The following is a 26,538-nucleotide window of genomic DNA, read 5'->3' on the forward strand; positions in this document are numbered from 1 at the left end:
TATTCTGTTAATCTTTTGTGTCCACTTTGGACAATAAAAACTTATAATCACACGGGGTTGGATCCGTGATCTTAATCCAATCGGTGTGTGTGTTTTCATTACTAAATTACTAGAGTATCAGTGTCTCTTGTGCAGGGTCAGCGTTGATCATAATCAAGCGCCTATAAATTGCTAAGGTTTGTGTATCAATAACTGGCCTAAGGTCATAACGGGACATACATTGCATAAACTCTCATTGAGAGATACAGTCGCTGATGCGACTGATAGTATGTATATAATGTGATTGGCTGCAATAATTACAAAGTGTATTAAGTGTGGACCTTCATTTTCCATACAGCAGTATAAGGGTTAAAATCTGCTAAGGTCACCTTACAACAGAATCAGCAGCTTCTAGTCATATACAAATTTGGTGTTCCCATTGTCTGTGAAGGAGAAGCCTTTAGAACTCTGAGCTGGGCATTTGCCAACATCACTAGTGGCAACTTGCCGTTGTTAGGGGTAACGGATTGCATGGTTTAAATGGTAACGCATACAGTATTATTGTATTCCCATCCACTGGTTTATTAAATTATCATTTTTAATAATGTGTATGGGTGCGCATCCATTCGCAACCCTGGGAATATGTCCAAAATCCTTCATAACAGGCTCACCATGGAATGATTTTTACACCGGCCACAAGTCATCGCAGACCCCAATTAGCCCAGGATTAACTCATCATTGCTATGAAAAACAGGCAAATCCGGACTGCATGTCAATCATGTAGCGTATGGCCAGTGAACAGAAAAAGTTTCAGGGCTTGCAGCTGGACATTGTGGCCAATATGCATATGCAGTTCATCGACAATTGGCCTCCATGCGAAAAGGTCTAAATCGGACCCTATTTGCAAACTATTTTTTACTCTAAAAAGAACATGACCCACCATCATTAATGTATAGTATTCAGGACTTTGAAATTAGTATAATTGTTTTCTAGCACGGCGCCTGTCGGGTTGATCACATGCCTTAAGTTTAAGGTACTTAAGGCATGCGATCAACCCGATGGACCCGATTTTATGTCAATCACCAGTGTATTTGCCGGTGAAAGACAAAATCGAGTTGATCGGGTCCATCGCGGGCCATTATAATGGCCCGCGACGCGATCAACGCGATTTTCTCATAGAGAATAATGTTAAATGAGAAAATCGCGTTGATCGGGTCCATCGCGACCGACGCGATCAACCCGATTTTCCCATAGAGAATAAGGTACTTATGTAGTATCTGGGCTGCCGATTTTGAAATCGGGTCCATCGCATCGCATCGCATACGACCATATCGCATGCGATGCGATGCGATGAGATGGACCTGATTTTTCCATAGGATTCAATGTTAAAATGGACTGAGTCCATTTTAACATGGAATTCAATGGGAAAAGGGGTCCTTTTCATACCCCTACTATCCAAGTGGGCATGGAGTTGGATATAAACCTGTGGCGAGCGTAGCGAGCCACCGAGCCCCGCGAGGGGACACAGAATACCGTCCCCTCGCATGCGATCGACGCAATTTTTCCGACCCGATCAATACAATAAAAATCGGTGGCGCCGTGCTAGGAAACAAGTACAGAAATTAGCTCCCAACTTTGGAGGTAATGAAAGTGGGACTCCGGGCACCGCAATGCGATCCTGTAAGGGAATGTGGCCTATTTGAAAGGGGGCACGGCTCCACAGGGATGATGCTCCAGCGAGACTACGCCCTCGTTTCACTGCCTTGGTGGTATGGCCAGAGCTCTGGCCATACCACATGTCCCCCTGCCTGTTGTGAATAGAAGCTGTTCACATGCGCACAGCATCTATTCTCCGATGTTCTGTTAAGCAGAGTAGTGGGTAGCTGGTGGGACTCCCAAATCCCCCCCCACTAAGGAACATTGCCAGCCCCGGGTGGGACAACTAAAAAAATGGCATGGTCCCATGAAAATCAGGATATTTGAGAGGCATATCTATGTTACTATAATTTTCTGGCCAGGAAGAGGTCACACATACTTCTCACCTTGTGATTTGCGCAGTGTGTGATTTTTGGAAATATTGCTAACAGCATTTTCTGAAGCTTGTGCTAGTACAGTATATAAGCTTTACTGTCCACATACTGACATGCATTAAGCCTCTACACATTGTAGCTGCAACACTGCAAAAGGATATACAGATATTATGTCAACAGTCAAAATGTCAACACCATATAGTCGACATAGTCAAAAGGTCCACAGGTTTATATGGTAGGTGTGACAATGGTGAACATAACACATGGTCAAGGTTTTGGGAATTGATTTTGGATTTTTGCAACTTTTTCATACTTTCCAATCTAAGTTGACTGGGGTTTATTCAGACCTGATTACAACCCTTGGATTTCGCAAAGTGGATAATTATTGATCTACTGCGCATGCATAGGGATCATAGCGCACATGTACGAGGCTATTCAGTAATACAATCCTATCTGAAATAGAACTCCCATCTTAGTAAATAAACCCCCTAGTATGGTTTGTTTTTCCAGTGCTGTAATGGTGGTCTGTCTTGAATAAGGCCAGTACTTGGTACTGATGGCTAGTAGTGGACAACAATCTTTCTATATTTATTAAATATGCTGTCATCAAAAAGTCCAGAGACAATACAATATATAATAATCTATATACTAAGTGCAGAACAATGTTCTAGGCATTTTTTGGTGTACTAAAAGCAGTGCAACTATTTGAAAGTACTGGATTAATTATAGATAATAAAATATAAAATGGTTCCCAGTGCAGCATGCCACAGCATTTAAAACTCATGCCTTGCCAAGATATGATATTAAAGTATATGGTGCTGATCAGTCAGTCATCTTTACCAGATGCCAAGATACTGAACATAAAAATAATAAATGACCAAGAAAAGCAAGACAACACATCAGCTGCAGATGTTATACATTTATTATATTTTCTTTTTACATAGCCAGACTGACAAAAGTTCATCTTACCTTTCCCATGTAGCATCTGTAGGTTGCTGATGGGGATGGGGCTGGGCATTGCATATACAGTAATTTGGCCCACACACTCATAACATAATGTGCTCCATTACCAGTAAAATCCAGTGCAGACTGCCATGCTTTCAGTATCATTTAGAGCTTGCTGTATGCACTGATTTCTGTGCAAGCTCTACCTAATGGTCAGACTGATTCCTAGGGATGGGCATCACTATCTGTAATCTCAAATATCCCAGAACTATATGAGGGATATTTTAGTTATATTGTCACAGTTGATATATCACGCAGAATGATTTTGCCGCTGTAATATATATAGTTTCTATCCCAAACTATTTTTTGAAAGTCACAATTATTAAAAATTTATTTTTAAAATTCAACATACTGTATGACAACTTCAGTGTCCTTGCATGTAGACAAAAGCCTATAGAGAATGAGTTATTTTTTCTATAGACAGAAGAAGCGGCGTAACTATAGCACCGCAGCCCCCGCGGGGGGGCGCTGTGCATGTGGGGGCGCCGGGGGCTGCTATAGTTACACCCCCCCCAATCCCCCGCAGACTTACCTAACTCGCTGGTCCCGGCGGCTCCGTTCTTCTGCTGAGGACCACCACAAAATGGCCGCCCCCATATAGCACACAGTTCTCTGAAACTGTCTGCTGTATGGGGGCGGCCATTTTGTGGTGGTCCTCAGCAAAAGAAGAACGGAGCCGCCGGGACCAGCGCGATAGGTAAGACTGCAGGGGATTGGGGGGGGGGGGAGGGTTTGCATGGGCGGCGGGGGATTGGGGGTGCTTGGCGGGGCGGCGGCGGGGGGGGGCGCCCAAAACTTAGTTATGCCACTGGACAGAAGGTAGAGAAGGAGTCCTCTGCACCATTAGACTCAGTAGAAGCTCGACATATAGAAGTCAATAAACAGCCGTGCTCACATCAAGGCTCCCAGCACAATTCATAAAGGCAGCAGGACCTCTAAAATAGTTTTTCATCTGTTTACACTAATGCTGTGTACACACGGGGGCGATACGGGCTGAAATCGCTGGGAATATGGTCGCTGAGCGACCATATTGCCAGTGATTGGCGTGTACACCAGCGATAAATTGCAGGGTGCACGCTCCTGTTTTCAGCCCCTGAATGGTCACTGGTCGGCTCCGACCAGCGACATCCCCTGCCTCTTCACCCAGCAGTGTTTAAATTTTCATCTGCGACCATCTCCAGTAGCGCACGCAGGGGGGGTTTCTGAGTACCCAGACTCCCCCCAGGAGTCTAAGGACCCTCGGCTGAAAGCTGAGGGTCCCCTCTTTCCATCGGTATAAGAATTGTAAAAATCGGCCCTTGGGAACCGGAGATATCTGACTTCAAAGCAGTGGTCCCCATCCAAGCCTGTTAATTGTTATTCCCAGTCAGATATTTCAGGTTCTGTCTAACTTAGAGTTTTTCTGAGGGTATATTCCAAAAGCTGGGACTCTCCCCCTTTGAGGGACACTAGTAGCTTGTCTCTACTGTGCCCAGAACCAGAGATATCAGCCTTCCAGCAGCTGGTTACTGCTCCAGCTCCACACACCTGGTATGTAGTTTTATATACTCATTGGCAGATTGCTCTGCCTCCTGAACTCTGATCCCATAGTCCCCAATACCATTTGGTAGGTGGGATTCTCTAGTTTTTAAATCCATTAAAATCTAAGAAATCTATTTCCGTGAATTGGAGATATCTGCAGTCAAGCAAGCTGTCCTCCCACCAGAAAATTATGAATAATAAGCCCACTCCACTATACACCCCTCCTCTGCGTATTAAACATCCTCTACCACCCTGGAAGTTATGTATCAGGGCCCCTTCATTCAGCCCAATGCCCCCTTCTCCCACCTCATCTCCTACCATCTGTGCAGTAAAGGGGTAATTAGTGGAAATTACTGATCCAGGCCCTACATGCTGAGCGGTTGATATAATACCCCCTACCAAGCGGGACATCAAAGCTTCCCCCACCCCTACCGCTGGAGGATCGGTAGAGGCCCCAATACATTGCTATGCCCAGGGTCTACACTGCTGTTGAAGCCCCTGTATGTATGTATGTATGTATGTATGTATGTATGTATATATATATATATATATATATTATATATTTGCTCCACCCCTCTGGAAACCCCCTAGAAAGCGCCCTGTATGTTTATCATTAGTTTTGCTGCAACAGATTAATAATGCTATTTATAGTTTTAAAATGTCTTTATAATCTACCTTCCATATAATTTCCACCTCCAGAGTAGTGAAGTGTGTCTCTTCTGATTGTTATCATCATCATGTTGGCATCTGCAGTACCATGTTGCCAGTACCAAATACATTACAGCCAATTGGACTGTTTCAATCACTTGCTGTATATGCAGCAACAGCAACCCTGCATTGAGGGGTTTAACATTTCAAGTATTATTCTATATTCTATTCTGCAACATTTTTGTTTAAAAATCTACAAAACATAAAATATTTCGGTACTTGTGTATTTTGGCGGTGCCCGATTTCAGCATCGTTCGATGAACGTATCGCATCGCATGCCATGTACCCAATGGCATGCGATGCGACGCGATTTTGACCCCCTATACGATGAAAAATCGTATAAGCACCCTAAAGGGGTGAAAATTGCCCATCAAACATTTTTCTTTTACATAATGACCTGTAATGTTTACCTTATATAGGAAATATAATGATAACTAATAATTTTTTTGCACATTTTTTTATCTGAATTTATATAACAAATGTGAGAAACACTGGCCTTTTTAGCTGGTATTTTGCATATATCTCACAGAGATGTTGGCACTCAAAGGGTTAAAGGAGCTAGAAATACCAGGAGTACTGCTTTACATGGTATGCAATCCATTAGCCATCACTACTAAGAGAAGAGTATGCAACTTCTTAAACCGACTCACTTCTCAGTTTTATTGTAAGTTAATTACAAAGCACTACAGGGAGCTCCCTGATATGGTTTGTGAACAGAACAATAGCTACCACAGATTATATAGCAAACATTTCAATTTCTGTCATGGGATGATAACTTCCATCTATATATTTGTTAGAATTATCTTTTCTCATAAATCCTCCATTTTTTTTCTGCATTCTGTATTTACAGTTTCAAAAAGGCAGGAAGAAAACACAAGTGTTTGTGCATTTGAGTAATTATTGCAATTGTAATTCACGTATATCGGAGTTGTACTGCTCATGCGTCCCGATAACAGTAAGTGATTGTGGGCGAGATGTACTAAGCCTTGAAACGTGATAAAATGGAGAGTGATAAACCACCAACCAAACATAAATGTCATTTTGCACACGCAACATGTAAAATTTCAGTTATGAGCTGGTGGTTCATCACTCTCCATTTTTATCATTTTTTTTTCAGCTTAGAGCAGTTGGCCTCATATGTGGGAGAGGTAGTGAGTGTTTCAGAGGCATGTCACAACCTTTTCCGTGTCTCACCTCTCAATCATGTCTAAGCAGAGGCGTAACTAGATATTCGTAGGCCCCATAGCAAAAGTTTGTAAGGGCCCCCTATTAAGCAACTGATGGTGATAAATGTATGCAAAACATATTACTTTAAATGCAAAGATAGGCCCCTTTCAGCTCTGGGCCCCATAGCAGCTGCACCCCTTGCACCTATGGTAGTTACACCCCTGTGTCTTAGCTGTCTTTGTCCGTTTGTTCAAATGTAACAATTTCAAGAAGAGAGTTATTTTGATGTAGTAAAAACAAAAACTCCACTTATGAAGGAAACTTCAGAACTAAAGGCCCCCATACATAGAGCCGACTTGTCCTAAGGACAAGTCGGACCCTATTCTCCTCCGAGCCGCCCGGCAGCTCCCCGGGAGGCTCACCTACGATGAGGACTTTGATGTGCCATTTTTTACATGTGATAAATCGCATGCGATTTATCACATGTAAAAAAAATATCAGGGAGCTGCAGGGCGGTGAGGAGCATTGGGGGCGGGCGGCTGGGGAGGAGGAAGCAGTGGGGCAGCAGCGCGTTACCAGATTGGGGCGGGCGGCGTTGTGACCATCAGTGTCACTCTCCACTGTCCAGCGCTAGCGGGCGGGCAGCCGCGGCTATTACCTCTTTAAAATAACGTGTCAAATGACTGCCCGGCTTTTGATTGGCTAAGATAGAGCACTCTCAGCCAATCAGCGGCCGCGAAGGGAGGCCACTGATTGGCTGAGAGTGCTCTATCTCAGCCAATCATTAGCCGGGCAGTCATTTGACATGTTATTTTAAAGATGTAATAGCCGCGGCTGCTCGCCCGCTAGTGCTGGACAGTGGAGAGTGACACTGTCACTGATGGTCACCGCCGCCCGCCCCAATCTGGTAACGCGCTGCTGCCCCACTGCTTCTTCCTCCCCAGCCGCCCGCCCCCACTGCTCCTTACCGCCCCGACTGACCTACATCGCATGTTCCGCCGGTCCGACCCCTGGGGCCGGGTCCGATACGCACGGGACCGCGCATCGGACCCGACCCCATGTCATGAAGAACCGATTTGGGTTGATCGCAATCGGCCGAAATTGGTCCAAATCGGGTTGATGTATGCCCAGCTTAAGACTTTGTTGAGACATATGTAGGATCTGGAGCCAGTAAAAGGCTTTATATAAAAGCAATCCCACCAGAGTTGGAGTACCTATAGCTGAGTCACAATGCTCACAAGTGGGTATTATATTTTGGTTGCACATAAGCAACTTTATGATTACAAGCCTTTCTATGGTGTACATCCATGAGAGGCCCACTTCATGAAACTTCAGTTGTGCTTGTTGAGTCTTTAGATGCCACCATCGGTCACACCATCACAACTAGCAACAGCCCTACGGTAGTATGGTAGGAGCAGATTGTTAATTTTGCTGTGAAAATTACTTCTAGAAGTTAGCATTGCCATTTAAAGTCCATCCAATGATGTAATATTATTTTCTAAGTCAGTAATAAATTTATGTCAGAAAAGGTTGACATGACAGTATCCACGGGCAATATTTGGCCTTAATGGATTCCACAGACAGATATTCTTCCTCATCATATATCTACTGAATAAAGTATTGATCTCCAGGTACTTGTTCTATATTAAAATTTTTATAAAAATGTCCCTAGAAGTCATGTATTATGGTACATAATTTTCCCTCTTAGATTAGAGTCTCCGGAATGGGTGTTTCCTTCTTCGAAATAATTTATTCTACTGCTTTCTGTATATGATAAGGTAAAATTAAATTGAAACATGATGCTGAAATCTGCAGGCCCAAAATGACATTTTTCAGCTGTTTTCTTTGGGTTTGGTGTGAGAACAATGTATGTATAAGACTTAGTCGTATTCCAAGTATAACAGTAAAACAAAGAGAATCGTGTGATCTTGTATTTGGCATAGTCATGCTTTCTGCAAGAGTGCTACATTACTAAATATGTCATGGGTCACCCAAGAAGGAGAGGCCACAGAACAACAATATGTTCCAGCACAAGAAGAAGTTTGGTTATGAACTTGGAAGAAGTTGGGTGGTCCCCTTAACTGGCAGGAGGTCTAGACTGCCATTAGCCATAATCTACTAAACAAAAGACGACAGAAGCAAATAAAAAAACAAAAACAAAAAAAAATAGCAATATTATTCATACTGTATAACTGTCCCCATATAACACCTCACTGTGCTGGCCTGTATCAAGTCAATTTAGTATATTGACAGTTTGCCATCAAGCTATGCAACAAAATAAATTGCGTTATATATAAAGGTGAATGGGAGACATCCTAAATAATAGTTCAGTGTTCTCTTCTACTCAAAAACAAAACATTTACTACTATGAAAAGCAAATGAATAAGTTCATGTTTTGTAATTGTATTTGTTACTATTGTATTTTACTGTAACACTGGACTTTAAAGGGTACCACTACGTTTTAAAGCAGAGGCATGCATTGTATGGGATACATACAGATGAATGGCAGTTTGGATGTCGGTGTTCAGAATACCAACGCTGGTATCCTAAAGGAGGGAATTCTCACAGGGGTCAGGTAAGTACATAAGTATACAAGTGTATTTACTCTACCCCTCCCCCCCAACCCTATCCCTCTCTGCCCACAGGAAATGTGACCTTGGTTTATGACAAATTGATAGACCCCAGTCCCAGGCCTGCTTATTATAGGCCTGGGACTGCAGTTCCATCAGCGGACCCTGATGGCAGCCCTGGTAGCATATATGTATACTGTCTGTAGTCTTTGGGGGGTATTCAATACCAGATTCCGACAACAGACAGAATCCGGTCCGTTTTTGATCCTTCCGACCGAAACTGGACGGTATTCAATGTAGCGGAGTGTTAAAAAGTCAGCAGAGCGGATCTGTTTTGTCGGAAACTGCCTTCAATGCTGTCGGTAAAAGAAATGCAGAACAAAAATATTATTACACTATATATATATATATATATAATAGCTTTATGTAAAGTGCTGTATTTAATGAGTAACTTAGACAAGCCTTTGCAAACAGAATTTTGTTTTTCTCTGAGTCTTCTGTTACCAGTTTTACTGTCCCACATAATTACAAAATGAATCCCAAAACAAAGCCCTCACATTGTATAGTTTCTTTGAAATTACACATTTTTGGTTTGTCTTATTCAGAAATAAAGGCTGCAAGTGATCACAGTTATATGTTGTCACTTCATTTGTAGCAACCTTATGAGATTAGTGTCATGGCGTTTCTTCTCTTGCTTTATATGTGTCTTATGCCCTCTTTATATCGTCCTGCTCTTTTCTTCAGGGACCTACAAACACAAAGTTAAAACTGCAGGCTCTGCTGTTGTCCTTGAGACTGTGAGACATACCTTGACAGATTACCAGAGTGAGCTGGAGGACACGTCTAATGAGGTAACTCTGCCACTGTTTGGCTCCAAACACATAGCCTTCGGCCTGCTGTAGTTTTTCCCCCTTGCTCATTACAAAGGTTGGAAGTTTGGGAATTGAGAATTGACAGCTTTTCAGACACTGAGAAAAAAAATCACTGCTGTCATGGATTTTCCTCTGCCATGGCCCGGGGTACTGAATAATATGAGTTCACTTACAGGTTTAGTCACATTGTGATCTTACAAGCTTCTAATTATTCAGTCCTGTATGCATGTAAATAATAACCTTTTAGCCCTCAGTCAATCATGTCTGGAATAGTAATCATTTCTAAAGAGATGAAGAATCTATTGTTAACATGTATCTGAAAACAGATATATTTAATAAGTAAATAATTACTAAGGGAATATTGAATATATTTATTATATTTGAGACATACAGGATTGTAAATATGTATATGCTGTATGTAGGCTATGTGTGTTTAGTCATTTTATAAAGCTTTGGATGGAAACGAATATATATCCTATATAAGGATATTAGATATATATATAATATTCGGCTGTATACCGGCGGGTGTATTGACGTTATTTCAGACCTGATTGCCACTGTGCAACGCTGCTATAGCATATCCTATATGGGAAGCAAAGCGGTGTAATGTTTAGCATTACTGCCTCATAGCGCTGAGGTCATGGGTTAGATTCCCACCATGGCCCTAACTGTGCAGAGTTTGTATATTCTCCCCGTACCTGCGTGGGTTACCTCTGGGTACTCCAGTTTTCTCCCACAATCCAAAAAATATACTGGCAGGCTAATTGGTTCCCAACAAATTAACCCTAGAATGTCTGTGTGTGTGTGTGTACATGTCGTAGGGAATATAGATTGTAAGCTCCAATTGGGCAGGGACTGATTTGAATGTTCAAATATTCCCTGTAAAGCCCTGCGGAATATGTATGCACTATATAAGAAACTGTTAATAAATAATATGTAATCAGCTAGCCTCCTGACACCAAATCTCCCTTGGTGGCACCAGACAGACTAGCCCATCTGGCCTTTGGCCCCATGCAGTGACAGGAGCACCAATAATATCCTTTCCCCATGATGTTTTAGAAGTGAAGTGATCATTAATTTGAAATTGTTCCTTCCAAAGAAGCAAGTAGCTGCAAGGGAGTGTTTATTAGCATGCAGCATAAGGTACAATCACACAATGCCGTCTGCATGTATAACACCACGTCCTGCTTCATCTGAAGCTGCCTGCCAGTATCTAGTGGAGACTCCTCTTCCGGTCCCTATTAGTGCTGAAGATATCCAGTCTTTCTCCCCTCCAGGCTCCTTGCTTGAGTGACCATCTATGGCAGTACAGTAGGTCATTTAAACTGATCGTTTCTTTGGGATCCTATTTATACCAAAATAAATATATCTATTTTTTAAATACATTTTACTACTAGCCTGAAAAATTATTTTCAGTGCTAAATAAAATGTAATTATATAATTAGTTGCTTAGTTCAGCTATAGCCCTGTGATAGGATGGCTATTTCTTTGAATTAGCAGAACCCAAAATTCCAAAATTACAATTTATTTACCACTGAAAATAAGATTTTAGACCGGTAGTAAAATTTTATTTATTTCTTTTACCTTTCAGCTATACATGTCATTGGGGCACAATCAGAATGTGCACTGTGACACGTTGATGGTGCACAGTGCTTGAAGTGCGCTTGTTGTCACTCTCTGCCTACCACATGTTCTCAGTCACTCTCTGCAAGTCTCTCTCTCTCTTTACCTCACTCTCTCTTTCTATCCAAATAATTAGAAGTAGAAAATACAAGTTTTATTTCAGACTCCAATGCCGCTGTTTTTTCTGCTTGCTGTTCACTTAAATTTCTGCAGAAGACAAACATCAATCAGTCTGTTTGTGGAGTGGCAGACTACATTTGTTTATATATACAGTCAGGGCCGGCGCCACCACTAGGCAGCTTTAGGCATTTGCCTAGGGCGCAGGCCACTGGAGGGAATACTTCCAGGAAGTCGGAAGAAGGCTGCAGCAGCTGCCAAGTACGGGATACCTGACCCAGCCAATTCAACCAAGCAGGGAGCAGGTGAGTAAACCCCCCCCCCTCCCTGACTAGAGACTGCTTGCGGAATAGGATCGTTAGTGGTGGCAGCCTTCTCCCAAGCTAGTCAGCGGCCGGTGCCCCCTGAACACACACACCCCGTGCTGGACTGTAAAGCAGCAATCCGCTGCCCTCCCCTGGAGTGCGGCAATCCGCAGGTGGTGCCTGCTGCCCCCCTGGGTCAGAGCGGTTGTTGAGGGGGGGGGTCGGTCGTAGTGGGGGGGGGAGCGTGTGAGGGGGGGGAGCGTGTGAGGGGGCTGGCGGATGGGTGGGCTAGTCGCCTTGGGTGCTGACAGGGCTTGCACCGGCCCTGTATACAGTGTATGGCTGCATGGCTAAAAGCTAGACCCCCAGATGAATTTTGGGAGATTACTAGTAAACTGCTAAAAGTCCTTCATCTACAGATCACAGTACTTGGATGGGACAGTATGGAATCAGAAGCTGCTCCAGGTACCTTTGGCCTTGGTCATGTAGATCTTTGAAACTTAGTAAGTTAATTTTAAAAATGGTTCCCCATTTTATGGCCAGCCAGTGAAGGGAGTAGATAATGGGTGTTATGTGGCTAGAATGGGGCTGGTTGGTTACCAACCTGGCAGCTGTATTTTGTACCATATTTAATCGGTGTAGTTATTTTTCTGGGAGACCAAGGTAGAGGGCATTACAGTAAACTAATTTAGATGATACAAATGCATGTATGACTTTTGGCAGATTGTCAGAGGGAATGAAGTGTTTTATTCTGGCTATATTCCTCAGATAAAAGAATAATTATTTGATTGTAGCTGATATCTGATGTTTAAGTGTCAAGCCACCATCAGTGCCCAGAGCAAAGGACAAGTACAGTTGTGTATCATCTGCATAGCAGTGGTAGACCAATGCATGGTACCTAATTATTTCACCCAGTGGCATCATGTACACTGCAAAAAGCATGGGAGATAGTATAGAACCTTGTGGGACACCACATGGTAGTGGCATTGATGAAGATGAGTATACTCCAGTTGACGCTCTCTGTGACCTGCCAGTGAGAAATGATTTAAACCAGCTTAGTACTGTGCCATCCAGTCCACAGAAGTTTTTTCAGGTGCTCAATCAGAAGACCATTGTCCACAGTATTAAATGCTGCAGAGAGATCCAGAAGGATTAAGATTGAACAGTCACCTTTGTCTCTTGCCATCAGAAGATCATTTAGCACATATACCAGGGCTGTTTCAGTGCTATGTCTTCTCCTGAATCCTGATTGGAATGGATCATACATATCATGACTTGTCAGGCTGGTTTCCAGTTGATTTGCAACCACCTTTTCAATAACCTTTCCCAGAAATATGGAAATTTTGTTATGTATAGATTTAAATAAAAAAGTATAATCGGGCAGACATTTTATTGCATATTGAGACGGTAGGGGAGCAATTCCCTTAATAATCCTAAATATAGTTTTGCGAAAGTGTACTTTTTAAAATTAATTGTCTGATTTTATTTTGTGTAATACAAATATATATATATATATACACTTGCTGTGGCGGCCTGGCACTCTCCCTGAAGTATGCGCTGGACCCCGTTGCCCTTGAAGACGTATTGGTAGCAGGTGAAGAAATCAAGGCACTCAGAGGAAACTTTTTAAAATCGTATAATAGATGTGTCTATCTATTACACGATTTTGAAAAGTTTCCTCTGAGTGCCTTGATTTATTCACCTGCTATATATATATATTTTTTAAATAATAGCTCTGACTGCTGTTTTTTTTTTTTAACCAGCACATATTGTATAAACAATGTTTACTCTGACAAACCCAAATCACCATAAGTCATTAGGGGATAAACATATCCATGTAGTATTTGAGGAATACCTGTGAAATAAAGAAGTTTAAGGTACACACACACACACACACACTGGACATTTTTGTCCAACGTGTATGCACAGCAATGTTGGGGAAAATGGCTGAGCTGAAAGTTGCTCAGTGATTTTCCCGGGGTGGACAGCTTTCCATAGCAAGACCCTCATCTGCTTGTAATACCAAAAGATGAGCGGCGGAGGCCGGCGATGATATTTCACACTAGTGTAAATTTACACTTTTTCTTGCAATAGTTCTCCACCTACATCTCAGGGTTTATATTATAAAAGTGAAGGCTAAGAACAGCTAACAAAACACTTAAAAAGTGATAATATTTCCATTGTTAAGTAGTTAGCAGGTATAAAGTACATTATTGACACAACAGGGACCATTCAGGAGAGAAAGACAGAACTTTGAGTACAAAGGGTGGAATATTTTAAAAAGGTAATGATTTGCATTTGGTGAACAAAAGTTACCTTGATTTCACCTACTGCAACTGGTAAACATCATCATTTAAACAACACGCACAATAGATCTCGGGAAACAATGGCAGCAAACTCTTCATATCTCCCACATTGCCTCTCCATTCATATCTCTCTCATTGCTTATTTCATAATCATAGGATGTGGGCACCCCTTCTGGGGATACAGCTTCTAAGACCCCTTTCGGGGTCGAATGGACAGAGCCCCCCTCTGGGCCTGAGCAGACAGAACCCCCCTCTGGGGTGGAGCAGACAGAGCCCCCCTCTGGGGCTGAGCAGACAGAAGCCCCTTCTTGGGGTAAAGTAGCAGACACCCCTCCTTGGGGCACATTAACAGACACCCCTCCTGAGGCTGGACACTCTAAGCCCCTGGACAGACCTTACCCCCTTTCGGGGTGAAACAGACATTACCCCCTTGCGGAGTAAAACAGACATTACCCCCTTGTGGCGTGAAACAGATATTACCCTCTTGTGGGGTGAAACAGGCCTCTGGTCCCCCACGTGTGGCTGCGGCCTTTGGTCCCCCACTCAGGGCGGTGACCTCTTGGCCCCCATTTGGGGCTGCAGCCTCTGGCCCCCACTCAGGGTGGCGGCCTCTGGGCCCCCACCTGGGGCGGCGGGCTTGGACTCACTCTGCGGGCCCCCGAGCACCACACTCGCTTGGCGGGCTCCGAGCACCAAACTGACTAATAACTTCTTAGACAGGGACTCATTAGGGGCTGAATGAACCCCAATGATCTCTGGGAGGATCAAAAATATTGAGGTTAAGAGTTCTTGCAACTGCAGTAGGGACTGCAGTGAACCAGACCAGACTGGAATGAACTGACCTGAAAGTTCCGAAAAAGAAAACTACTCCATTAGTTTTGTTTTTTTGTTGTATGGCCAGTCTAGACTGTGAGGTCGTGTCCGTGAGTGGTGAGGATCACAGTGACACCTATACTCACTAACTCTGTTGTCTCTCCCAGTGGTCGACTGACGCATGCAGTGCTAAGCTTCACCTATAACAGCCACATTTGAAGGAGCGAGTTAGGCCCGCTCCAACCACAATGCCCGCAGGTCTTATGTAGGACAACGCATCAACCAAAACTGAGAGATGGACAAAAGGATAACTGGCTACGGCTAATGATATAATAGGTAACCCCTACATAGGTCAGAAACACCAGGGAGTTGAGTGGAAGGATATGGCAGCAATCCTCCACTGAATTCCCAGGAATGAAACAATGCAAGAAGATGTTATGCAAATAAGAAATTCCTCACACTCGTGTAACTACAGAAACACAGCAGGAAGTAAACACAGTGTGTCCTGGAATAAATGCAACAATGCATGAAGATGTTAACAATACACAATATAACCTGTATGGAGCTGAATGGCAAAACCCCTAATAAGAGAGAACATAAGTTCCACACAGATAAACTCTAACAGGGATCATCAGATATACTGTGGATGGAAAAACCAACACTTAGCTTAATCCTATGCAGAATGGAAAGCACCAGGAATACTGGACCAAGGCAGTGTCAGGAGGGCTGAGGAATATGGCTGATGACCAGTGAACAGATACAGACCGACTGCACCAAGACAGGGAAACAGACTGCACAGGATGCACTAGCAGAATCACCGGCACCTTGGTGAAAGGCAGCATGGGAGATATAGGAAACACTCCCGATCAGAATAGCCAAGGCTGACAAGCTCCTTTAACGAGGAGACTTACTACATGTGAACAGCCTCACACACAAGGCCTAGAGCAAATGGTTTAATTAACCAGCAGCTGCACTGCACCTGGAGGACACAGGAGTCGGGCTGCAGCTCCAGAGTGCAAAAACCATACACTAGCCAGCATGGTATGCAAACAGACAGAATTATGTAACAGGAATGAGCCACTGCTGGCTCATGACACTTATGCTGGAATCCTGACTACCAACATTCCGAATGTAAGTATTTGGGGCATTTCTAATGTAAGGCCAGGGAGAGGCTTTAGTTTTCGGCACTAGTTAGGGACTTAGGGTTTGGCTGGGGAGGGGGGTGGGGGTGGCTGGAGGTTAGGGTTCGGCTGCAGTGAGGGAGGGTTAGGCAGTTAGAATGGGCGGATAGGGTTAGGCTGAGGGGTGGGCAGGTTATCGTTAGGCACTTAGAATGGGGGTTAAAGGGGTTAAGGCTGTGGGTCTGGAGGGTTAGGTTCTGGGTTACGAAGGTTAGTATTATGGTGTGTACACACGGTGAGATATGCCGTGCTATGCGAGTCCCGATGCGGTCAGATCGCATCGGGACTCGCATCGCACGGCATGCTAGTAATGGCACAATTTTAACTATATAGTGCAGATCTGCACTATATAGTCAAGGCAGCCAAGACTATCTGCCTTGCGATACATAAACGCGCATCGGGATTGCAAGCAGATCGCAAGGGTTAAAATCCTTGTGATCTGCATGCGATGCCGACACGATGTTGACTATATCGTCAACATCGGAAGGCATATCTCACCGTGTGTACACACTATTAGGCACTGGCAGGAAGGGTTAGGGTTATGCAGTGGGAAAGTAGATATAGGGTTGGGGGGCAGGGGGAAGTTAAGTATACACGCAGGATCCCTGCCAGGATTCCCTTTCCATCAAATTTAATATTTATTATCAGTTTCTTTTATAGCGCAGCATATTCCATTGCGCTTTACAATAGGAGACCGTGATACAACAAACTGGGTATTTACAAACAGTTAAAGGTATGAGGGCCCTGCTCGCAAGCTTATAATTTACATGGAAATAGGCATTGATACACAAGGATAGATATTCTTTATAGCATTAATTCCACCAGAATGCATAGGTTCCTGGTGTGCTGACCCAGCATTCGGCCATGGATCAGGAGGATGAAATATGTGAAATAAAAGAGAGTGGATATGTTTGGACTGTACTACAGTAGGGATGTGATTAGATAGGAATGGTATATGAAGGTTAAGTGACTGGTTCTGGAATTTGATAAGCTTGCATGAAAAGGTGAGTTTTCAGGGATTGCTTATAGGTTTGGAGACTGAAGAAGAGTCTTATTGTGCTTGGGAGGGCATTCCACAGAGTGGGTGCAGCCCAAAGAAAGTCCTGCAATCGGGAATGGGGCGAGTAATGAGTGTGGATGAGAGACGTAGATCATCCTCAAATATAATGAAGTAGAGTACAATCCTTATTTACCCTTCCTTAATCCTGAAGTAGCTGCAGAGTGATTTTGTAGATTTAGCCGTCCTCAAACTGAAGCTTAGAAGTGCATCTTTATCAATATATGGAATGGTGGGTTAGGCTGGATAGAGTTGAGGGAGCAGGAGGAGGCAAGTATACTTTTCGATTCCTTCCTACCTTCTTTTCTTCCATTCCTTCCCTTTTAAAAACATTGTCCCACGTGATTATGTAAAGGACCCATGAGCCCTTTCTGTTTTTTTGTTTGTTTTTAAAAATGGTTCAGGTATCACTTTTTTAGCATATAATACAGATTTTAAAACAATAAAAAAAGACCGACCCTGTGCTGCTGAAAAATCTCAGTACATGTCCAAAATGTGTTTCTTTTTTTGCCAGAACAATGGTATTTAGCTTTCAGAAGACCCAGTATTCCAGAATGAAATCTAATTATGCTGGTTCATAAAAACATATATTACCACCTATGACTTCATGTGTTTTAAGTAAAGTAAAATTGCTATTTGTATTGTAACAAGGGATGCCAGAAACATCACCTCAGTGTCTGTAGGGATTCTGCAAACAGCTGAAAATAATTTAGATATGGAAACAATGACATTTTTCTAAACAATGGCCATTGCCAGGTATTTCCCAGGGATGGGAGAATAGAGTTACATCAAGAAGCCCACTGTAGGAAGCTGTAGAGTAGCTAGGAACAAGTTACCCACAGCGACTGGTCCTTGAGCTGAAAAAGGGTCATGTGCTGTATCTGAGCTTGGCTGATTAATGTTTTCTAATATCTGCCAAAGATAACAATAGGCCCAGACTGGAAATGCAGTAAAGTGCAAAGAAACCAAAAAGAAGGAAAATATAGCACACATGGAAGACACAAAGAGACACCTTCATTTCATATATATATTTTCTTGATCAAAGTTAACAAGTAATATGCTTCCCTGTCAAAGTTGTGATTGTAAAGTGCAGAAATATAGACAGGGCCCCTTACACATTATGCCCAAATGTTGGTGTGTCCCTTACATATTATTACCCTGGTTGTAATGCCCCTAACCAGATTTGCCCCCCATGTGAAGCACCTGTCTGGAGAGCAGGCAGTGGTCCTGCTGCAGTGCATCTGGAACTACTGCACGCTACAGTACTGTACAGCCTATGCCAACATTTTTGGGGTTCTGCGCCCCAGATTCAAACTTAGTATTGGGGACACACCAGAAATGAGGCCACCGTGAAGCTGGTTGGTGGGCAAATATTTCTTGGCCAATTAATATACCAAGAGCCTCTATTATTGATTGATAATATGGAGTGTGCATCTGCACCATGTATTTTTCTTTGCAGAACTACAAGTCCCAGCATGATAGCACCTCATGTCTATTGGGTGTGCATTCTAAGACCCCCCCCCCCCATAAGCTAATATTGTGCACACCTGTACACCTGAAGGTTGGGACTCCTTCAACTTAGAGTAGCACCCTACCCACCTGATTTGAATATTATTTTACCAGCTTGGTCCCTGGTAGCCACAGACTGCAAACTGAGGGCACAATGAAGGTAAGACCTAAAATTGACATTAATTGCTAGTCTTGGGGATGGATTTGGGGCGCGACTCCCCTTGGGTTGGTGTGGCTGAGTTGCTTTCAGGGTGGGACACCCTAACATTTATTTAGCACTATTTATTTTCCACTAATATATTCTACTTTCTAGCACTTCACTTTTTAACCTCTAGCTCCTGTTTCTTTCTTATTAATACACTTATAGCTTAGTTTTTCACTTGTGTGCTGCCCTGGGGTGACTGGCATATGCCAACCTTTTTGGGGTTCTGCGCCCCAGATTCAAACTTAGTATTAGGGACCCACCAGAAATTAGGCCACCGTGAAGCTTGTTGGTGGGCAAATATTTCTTGGCCAATTAATATACCAAGAGCCTCTATTATTGATTAATACTATGGAGTGTGCATCTGCACCATGTATTTTTCTTTGCAGAACTACAAGTCCCAGCATGATAGCACCTCATGTATATTGGGTGTGCATTCTAAGATCCCCCCCCATACACTACAGTACTGTGAAGAAATGCAAAATAAATGACTCCTCCCAGCAGCCCTTGCAAGGAATAGTTGCCTACCCTACTGAATTCTGCAGGAGACTCCCTGAAATAGCAGCAATCTTCTTGATTCCCTGAAGAATCTAGCAATCTCCCTAATTGCATCTTACCTACATAATGCAGCGGTTACATATTTGTAACCGCTGCATAATGAAAATCAGAGATAGATACATTCTAATGAAATCAATGGTGTCAGTGGCAGCTCCTGCCCTTAGACTTGAAGGGTACTGCAATTGCCTGGCTACTGCTGGTTGCAAACGATACACCAGATACAGATGATCTACCTTAAATCACCCTTAACTATGGAATAAAGGGCCTGATTCAGACTGCTGGGTGATTTTGCAGAGCTCCTGCATCATCCCCGGCTGGCCGCCGTTCATCTGCTGGAATTACTGCTTTCCATTGCATTAATGTGCAAATTTTTCAACAAAATAAATGGAGTTTCTTCTAATTGTGTGTTAAATAAGGTTATTTTAGTGATGGAATCATCAATAACACCATGATACCCAGGCTTCTAGTACAGCATAGCTGCTATTATAGCTTGGATACGCTATTAGTCTTCATTCCAGCACCCTGCTCCTTATAAAATCCTTGCAGTTCCTCCTTCCTGCCTGGGGTGTCACTCTCTGCTGTGGTGTTTCTACAAAAGTCTCGTTTGTATCTCAACATTGAGATACAAACCAGACTGTCCTTGAAGCACCACAGCAGACAGCGACACCCCAGGCAGGAAGGAGGAACTGCAAGGATTTTACAAGGAGCAGGGTGCTAGAATGAACACTACAAGGATGTAAAAGGATGAGGAGAAAAAGTAACCCTTAGATATGGGAGAGGGTGATTAACGACCATGGTGATGGCAGTTTTTATTGGAATGGACAGTGGTAGAAATTGGTTTGAGGAGGTTTGAAAATAGAATGCACAGTTATAAGTATGTTAATATGTGGGTAGACCGTTCTTTCAAGGAGCATGGAGGCAAAGAGGAGGAAAAAGGTAGTGCATCTACAGGAAATTCCAAATTGTGCATTTACAGAGATCTGTCTGTTGCACAAAATATAATAGGGCTGGTGCAAGTGCATGCTGATAATGATAACCTATAATCTATAAAATGAAACATATGAATAGGTCACATGGTGGTATGCAACTCTGTATATAGATGAAATCAGCCTGTGTTTTGCAATGTGCAAAAAAAATAAAAAAAAATAATATATATATATATATATATATATATATATATATATATATATAAATTTATCACCATTTCCCTAGGGTTAAATGATAAGCCAGAGTCACCTCCGCTGCATGATGGTACAGCTGACTGTGTTACAGCTTTTTTCCTGCATGTTTTTCCCACTATCCATTATTTAAGAAATCCTATGTACACCACTGCCTCTACTGTTACCAGCGGTTGTATGAACTTTACCTTTATTATTTTTAAGTTGAAAAATGAGCAGTGGGACAGATTTTAATGAAGACAAATAAGGACTATTTTCATTTGGGAGATCCTTTAATACAGCATTCATGTGGTGTGAATTATCGAGTCAAGTAGTAACCAGAAATAACATGTGGAGAGCTAGTTATTTTGCCACCACAAATTAGAGAGTTCTTGCTACAGGCTTAGCAGCTCAAAGCCATATGCATTTCTAAAAGCAGCAGTCCCTTTGTGTAAATCAAGTCTTTTTTTGTTTTGTTTTGCTTAATATTTCTTCAGCTTTATTGTCTATAGAAGTCAGACTTCTGGCATTAGTGAATCTAAGCAGAATATGCTGAATTTTAAATCTAAAATTAGATCCACGTGCTGTCATATTTTTAATGTAATATATTTCTCTATTGAGAGGCATCAAGGCCTTATCTCATACCTCACAACACTTTTGCCCCAAAAAGGGTGCGGCCTATGTAAAAGGGGTGTGGCCTCATGGAGGTACCGTGTCTGCCCCCATTTTCTGTCACTACGGGGGCATGGTTAGAGCTCTATAAACGGCTGGCCATGCACCTAGCCCCTCTGCCTCTCTGAAGTGTGGGACAGTCTGAGGTATGTTAACCAGATGTAAAATGGATAATGCAATGTGCACTATGGTACTATGAAGACATCCCAATAATATCAAAGGGAAGATTAACAATAAATGCGATATAAATATATGGCGTCCTATAGCTTAACATTTTATTTTCCTACCCCGCAATCCCATACCATCACAAAAGCCAAGGGGCCGATTTATCTGAGTATACGAATGTGATGTGATAATAATAACGGCCCAAACCACATTTGGGAGGAAGCTCTGTCCCTACAAATACACAAAGTATGTGGTGGGTTTGCTCCTCTGCCAACATCGCCACCCCTGCTGCTGCTGTGGGGACTTCTCTATGCCGCCCAAAAAGGCACATTTGTCTTTCTGTTTGCCCTTCGCAAACAAACCCCCCCTTATTCAGTCACAATACTGAATGTGTTGGGCGCACCACCAATTCATGACTATAAAAATGGTTGAAAAGTAGTCCAACATATTGGTTAATAGATTAATTTTTCTGTGAGATGTTCTGAATTAATTCTCTGAGTCTGTGCGGATTCAAAAACCCTTCTTTGTATCCTAGACTTCTCTATGCCGCAAGCCCCCACTGCTGCTCACCCTCACCGAAAGCCAGGGACCGGTGATCAGTGTTCTGCAAGCTCTAAACAGCCATCAGATCCTCTTTTGCGTGACCCTTGGTGATGTAAAGTTAGCTGCCACTTTGCAGCATCACTTTACTTCACGGAGTATCACGCAGCAGTGCAGAAAGTGCCGATAAGGGGCCTTTGCTTAGTTTGTATTGCATGTTTGTTATTCCAAAAGGGGTGGAACGCTAGGCCATATTTGATAAGGTTTTCACATGTTAAAATAGAGATGGAACGCATGGCCATTTCCTTTATGCGTTCCACTTTAAAATAGGAAACATAGGATACATATAATACATGGCTAGGCTTAAAATAAATTCTAAAATCAGCATGTAAAACAAAGGTTAGCAATACATACATATGTACACTGACAAGCATAAGAGATATTTACAAAAACACTTTATTTCAAAATCGATATTTGGTCCGAGTGCTTGCCTCAAAAATGAACTTAATTTCGGCCTTTCTAAAAAAGGTGTTTAACCCCTTCCCGACATTTGACGTACATTTACGTCATGGTCGGGAAGCACTTCCCGACACATGGCGTAAATGTACGTCATGGATTTAAACTGTCACCGCGTCTATAGACGCGGTGACAGTTTCAACATGTCTGCTGTCCCTGACAGCAGACATGTCCGTGCATGCCCCGGGGGGGCTGCGATGCCGCCCCCCCGTCGGCGATCGCTGTGATTGGCTGTTCAGTGTGAACAGCCATTCACAGCGTTTTCCTGTGTCACCGGCGAATAACGTTCGCCGGTGACACGGGATCAGAGGTGATTGGTGCTGTAAAGTACAGCACCAATCACCGCGGGGTGTAAGGGTGACACTGGTGTCACCCCACCTCACCCCGCCCGCCCCCAAAGGCCGTGATTGGTCCGTCGGTCCGACGGACCAATCACAGCCAAGGAGGGGGATTTAAACTAACGGTGACTGCACTGCAGACGCCATTCCGGTCTGGAAAGCGTGCAGTGCGGTCACCGTACCCCCCTGCCGCCATACTGACCAGAATACTTGCTGCAATACTTACCTGATCGCTGCTGATTGCTTCCTGGATCCTGTTCAATAATTGTGCCTTCCTGTGAAATTGTGCTGCTGCAGTGTACTAGCTAGATAGATAGAGAGATAGAGAGATAGATAGAGAGAGATAGAGAGAGATAGAGAGAGAGAGATAGAGAGAGATAGAGAGAGATAGAGAGAGAGATAGTGTCAGAGAGTGCTATATTTTGTGCTGCTGCAGTGTGATATAGTTATAGATAGAGAGAGAGAGAGAGAGATAGAGAGAGAGGCCTACTGACAGAGTGCTATATTTTGTGCTGCTGCAGTGTGATAGTTATAGAGAGATAGAGAGAGATAGAGAGAGAGAGATAGAGAGAGATAGAGAGAGATAGAGAGAGAGATAGTGTCAGAGAGTGCTATATTTTGTGCTGCTGCAGTGTGATATAGTTATAGATAGAGAGAGAGAGAGAGAGATAGAGAGAGAGGCCTACTGACAGAGTGCTATATTTTGTGCTGCTGCAGTGTGATAGTTATAGAGAGATAGAGAGAGATAGAGAGAGAGAGATAGAGAGAGATAGAGAGAGATAGTGACAGATTGTGCTATATATTTTTTATATAACTGACTGCTGCCCCCTCCTTTTGTGCTGATCAGTATAAATTAACTGATCAGCAACTTTTTGGGGGCGCAGGTTTTTTTTAATATATAGATATACCTGTCAGTGCTGCTGCTGCAGTGTCATAGAGTGATAGATAGTGATAGATAGTGAGAGATAGAGAGATAGAGAGAGATAGTGATAGAGAGTGCTAAATTTTGTGTCTGCTGTCCCCGCCTTTTGTGCTGATCACTATATCTGAGGTGATCAGCAACTTTTTTGGGGGTACAGAGGTTTTTTTTTTTTTATATATACCTGTCAGTTGCACCAAAGGTTGTGCACCTGCTGCACCTCACTGGTAATCAGTGTCGCATCACTGATCACCTTTTTTTTTTGTGTGTGTGCTGTGGGGTATTTTTTTAATTTTTTTTTTTACACACACTGTGATTTTGTGGGTGTCCTGTGGCCGCTGTGCGCTGATCAGTGACGTACATCACTGATCATCTCTTTCGGCACAGGGTTGATCTATTTTTTTTTTTTTTTTTGATCAAATTCCTGTTGCCTTTGAGCGCTGTTCAGTGACAGACGTTACTGACCAACATCTGTGCTCAATTTTTGGCGCAGGACCTTTTTTTTTTTAACCCCTTCCTTTTTTTTTTTTTTAACCCCTTCATTTTTTTTTTTTTTTATTGGTATAAAGTATTTTTTTTTTTTTCTGCACTACATACACACTACACACTACATACCCCCCGGATTGAAATAAAGTTTGTGCCCCCCCCTACACTATACACGTGTTGAAACATTTCACTACCGGTAACACAAAAATAAAAATGGCATCCCAAATGTCCTCCCAAATGTCCTCCCAAATGTCCTCCCAATCATCCAGGAGAATGTATTCAGTGGAGGAGGCATATGCCATGCTTGCTTCTGACTCTGACACAGCCAGTGATGCAAGCGGGGAATTTGAAGGATTTGCCTTAAGCTCCTCTTCCTCCTCTGCTGATGAGGGACCCCCTCAAAGACGCCCCCGTAGATCAGCTGAGATTCCCCCCCCAATAATTGATCTAGTATGGACCCCACCACCAGACAATTTTGAGCCCCAGGTTCCTGAGTTTTTGGCCATGCCAGGAATCCAATTTGATTCCACAGGTCTCAGAGAAATTGACTTTTTCAAATTATTTTTCTCTGATGATTTTATAAATTTAATGGTGGACCAAACTAATTTATATGCCCAGCAGTTTATTGCTCAAAACCCCACGTCATCATTTGCTAGGTGGACCCCTGTAGATGCAGTAGAGATGATGACGTTTTGGGGTCTGGTGTTTCATATGGGCATAGTAAAAAAGCCAGAAATTAGGCAATATTGGAGTACAGATGTTCTGTACAGTACTCCATTTTACCGTATGGCCATGCCCCGGACTCGATTTGAGACAATTCTTAAATTCATACATTACACCGATAATGCACAGTGCCCACCCAGAGATGATCCCACCTTTGACCGGCTATTCAAAGTCAGGCCGGTCATTGATCATTTCAGTGCCAAATTTGAAGAGGTGTACATCCCTGAAAAATGTATTTGTATCGACGAGTCCCTTATACATTTTAAAGGAAGGGTTAAATTCCGCCAGTACCTTCCCAGTAAGAGGGCAAGGTATGGCATAAAAATGTATAAACTGTGTGAAAGCACCTCAGGGTACACCCACAGGTTTAGGGTTTATGAAGGGAAGGATTCAAGAATTCAACCGCCAGAATGCCCCCCCTCCCTCGTAGGTGTTAGTGGGAAAATTGTCTGGGATTTAGTGCACCCCTTCCTGGATAAAGGTTATCACCTCTATGTGGATAACTTTTACACTAGCATCCCCCTGTTTAAGGCCCTTGGTTCAAGAGGTACAGCAGCTTGCGGTACTGTGCGCAAGAACCAAAGAGGCCTCCCAAAAACGCACATTGCCCAAGTAATGAGAAGGGGTGAAAGCAGGGGAATATGCACCGAAAATATGTTGTTGGTCAAATATAAGGACAAGAGGGATGTCCTTATACTGACAACAATTCACGGAGACAGTACCACCTCCGTCCCTGTACGAGGTACCAGTACCCACACCTCAAAACCTAATTGTATCCTGGATTACAATAGGTACATGGGCGGAGTGGATCTTTCAGATCAGGTACTGAAGCCGTACAGTGCCCTGCGGAAAACAAAAATCTGGTACAAGAAGGTGGCCGTGTATATCATCCAGATGGCACTGTATAACGCTTACGTGCTATTCCGTTCTACCGGCCAGAGGGGGACATTTATGCACTTTCAAGAGGAAGTCATAAAGGGCCTAATATTTGGGAACCAGCAGGCAGAGGGCCCCAGTACTTCTAGTACTGGCCCCCGTATTGTACCAGGGCAGCATTTTCCTGATGAAATCCCCTCCACTGGAAAAAAGGGCAGGACACAAAAAAGGTGCAAAGTTTGCTATAAAAAGGGAATAAGAAAGCAAACTATTTTCCAGTGTGACACTTGCCCCGACAAACCCGGCCTATGTATAAAGGAGTGTTTTAAATTATACCACACATCTATGGAATATTAGGTTCATAATTTCACCGTGCTTCGGGGGTCTTGCTAATGCCACATAGCACCCACCATTCATTCCACCAGAATCTGAGCCGCAAAATCCAAAAATCACTCCTTCCCTTCTGAGTCCTGCCATGCACCCAACTGGTATTTTTTGGTCACATGTGAGGCATTGCCGTACTCGGGAGATATTGGGGCACAGATTTTGGGGTGCTTTTTCTCCTTCATACCTTCTGAAAATGAAAAATTTTGAGCCAGAACTGCATTTTTGTGTAAAAAATG

The sequence above is a fragment of the Crinia signifera genome, chromosome 1, assembly GCF_055691185.1.
Source record: "Crinia signifera chromosome 1, ASM5569118v1, whole genome shotgun sequence".
Taxonomy (NCBI): Eukaryota; Metazoa; Chordata; class Amphibia; order Anura; family Myobatrachidae; genus Crinia; species Crinia signifera.